Raw genomic sequence first — 3,219 nt, 5'->3', positions numbered from 1 at the left:
TTTTGATATGCAAACTGTTGAAATGTCTAAAGTGCATGAAGCTGTTTAACTGGTTTAGAAGACTTGTTTGAAGGCAGACATTTTGAATAATCGGGTTTTAATGTCAAAGCCAACACACAAAGCAGCTTTTAAATCTTAATTTCGTTGTTATTTGCTATCCGGGGAATCGGGGAATAGTTTGTGAGCTTCACCTCAAGAATACTCGACTTATGCAGCCAGACAGTGATCCAAAGCACACCAGCGACTGACTTCAAAAGGAAACTAAAAGCTTTCAGTACGGCTTTGTCAAAGTCTGGATTTAAATTTAACTAAGACGCTTTCAAGTTTTCCAAGTACAGCGAGCCAAAATTCCTAAAGCATGATGATCCTAAGTGCTGAAGTAGAAGGCAACTGTATGTTTTGTTTCTTGAAGACGTTTCACCGTCCAACATTTGGAAATGCACACATCTTAATTTATTGCCTGAGATTAAAATTTGTTTGATCTGCAACGAAAGAAGAAATCTGTAATCTAAGAATTATTCGCTTAAGCATGAAAACCATGAGAACCAACCTTGGCTCACCCAAAGTTTCTCCAGGAGTTCAAGGAAAGCGTGTGTAATAATCTCAGTACAATGCTCCAAAGGATCAGCAGGTGGAGATAGGCGCACGCATGGAGCCCCTGGGCTTCACCATCTCAGCCACAGGCAACCATTACACTCACAGAGCAGACTGAGTAACATCCCAGAGTAGATGATCATTTTATAAGTTTAGACTTTAATGGCTTGTACATTCGTGTGTCTTCATGACCATTTAAAACCCTAAATATCTGAATGTATAAAGATATTTGTTTCCCACTAATGTTGACATTGTTATATTTTTTGTATGTTAGAAACAAGTAAAATTTTTGTGTGCTGCCAAGAATGTATCACAAGAACCAAGACCCATTTGACATAAAAGTGCATAAAAACAAGTTTGGAGTGAAAGGAAACCTTATGTAAAGTATCAACATAATGAAATATCTACATTATAAACTGGTGAGGGACTTCTGGGGATTTCCAGACTTCAAAAATCTCAAGGCAATTGGTTTCACTCTATTTTCTTATCAGAGTAAAGGCTCTGAATTAAAATGCGTAATTTTTCTGACATTCATTTGTTACAAATGTTGAAAAACGGGTATTGTTTGTCGTCCCTACCATAGTTGGTGTTTGAAAAATGTCAATACGATTACTTTCGTTAGGCACAGTATCGTTCCTAAAGCTAGCAAAGGCAGCAGAGGCTAGCCGCTACAGGAAGTTAAAAAATGTAGCATTTCTAAAGTGGTAAATGCTGCAGATGGGGATGGAAATAATGAAAAATAACTAAATAGGGCTGAAAACCGATCTCCACTTGTTCAAAGCAAGACAGAGGGTTTCCACCAGTTTAAAACTCCCATGAGCCACTGCTTCCAACATTGTGGGAGTGTTGTTTATGATGAGTTGTTTAAAATGTGCTATGTAGCAACCACTTTGGCAGATAATTAAATGTGTGCGTTCAGTGGTTTTTAATTCATGTGTTACTGAAGACGTTTACTATGTTGGAATCCTATTATACAAAACTCCCTCCATCATATCCACGGATGCATTTTTTTTTTTAATTTTTTTTTTTGCATCTCGGTTAAATTTGATAATGATTTCTTTAGGAACATTTTCTTTCCATTTGCTTGTTGCAGAAGCAGAGCCAATCGAGTTCGAAAGCACTTAAGACAATTTTTACTCAAGAGCAGAGCTGATAAATGTAGTCCCATCAACTGCCGTGAAAAGACGTTTTCTACACCCAGTCATTCGCAAAGGCTCGTCTGAGGTTGGCTCAGTAAAAGCTGTCAAATACTCATAAATGCATGTTTGTGCTGTTTAGATGATCCATGCTGTGCCAGGAGTCCCTGTCCAATCAGGGACTCGACCCATCAAGTTGGACTCATACTGTCTCTGCAGTCAATTGTTCGAAGGGCGGGACTGATGATGAAGGGAGAGGGGAGTGAAGAACGATGAGGAAAAGGATGGATGAGTTGAGTGAAGTGATGAGAGGTGAAATATTAGTCCAAAGCGGAGGGCTTAAATAAGCCAATCGATGCTCTCCGATGGAAATAAATGAGAGTTGGGAGGCAGGGAATAGGCTCAGGCTGAGTGTGGAGAAGGCGAGTTTAACAGCCCAGATTAAAAAAGATAAGACGACGACGATCAAAGGTGCAAACGGATGGAGCATCAGAGCGTTGAAATATTGACAGATAATGTTAGACCATTATTCTTCATTTGTAAATCATAAATTTATGGCAAAGTAAAACAAAAAATACCGAATGCATCATTAGTTTCTTAGCAATAGCATCGCCGACTTTCATTTCTCTCATCAAAACAATACACAGGTGTGCAAAATCCATTGTGATTAGACACATGAAACATTACATGTTACATTTGAATGCCAGATACCTAAAAGCACTTGTCCTCCACATGGAAAGCATGTGGCTTAGGAATACTTTGATGGGATAATGTGTGAGAGAAATTAGATTACACGTTTCACCCGTAGTTGCAAGTGAAATTGCAAATGGATAAATATCAAGCCACACTGTCTGCTCAAAGCACTTTAACAACACACGTCTCACTTCCCCTTCAGCTCTCACAAAGTTAGCCGTCTTGAAACTTTGATATGAAGAATTATACTCACAATCTGCTGTTTATGTCCGCTTTTTTACTTTTTTGTCATTTTTAACAAGTAATTCCCAAACATTGGTTCCACATGTGGAAAGATTTTTCCATGCATTTGACATGTGGAAATCAAGTCACGAATCAATCACATGCAGGGAAACTTTTCATAAGCTTTCCACAAGTTGTAATTATGACTCCTCATTAAATATGTGGGGGGGAAATGTCACGTATGTTTCAATTAGCTACTATGTGATGTAGTAATAGAAAACTTTTTCTAGTTCACATGGATGCTTTAGATAACACGAAACATATGGCAAGGTTGTTGTTGTAGTACAAAAGTGATGCAACATAAACCATAGTTTTCTTAGCAAAGATGTGTAATCTAATGTATTGTTTGTATATTATCTTTAATTTAGAAGCGTAGTGACTTTTTGCATCATGTGAAATTGCAATGTGTCGAACTAATAAATTCAAGTTTGTATCTAAAATCCATTAATAGAACTTTAATATGCGGCATGTAAGGCGTCAACATAGGAAATCACCTCTGCACCCATGAAGAAGT

Source organism: Poecilia formosa, unplaced genomic scaffold (genome assembly GCF_000485575.1).
Source record: "Poecilia formosa unplaced genomic scaffold, Poecilia_formosa-5.1.2 Scaffold77, whole genome shotgun sequence".
In the NCBI taxonomy this organism is placed as follows: Eukaryota; Metazoa; Chordata; class Actinopteri; order Cyprinodontiformes; family Poeciliidae; genus Poecilia; species Poecilia formosa.
This window is presented reverse-complemented; position numbering follows the sequence as displayed.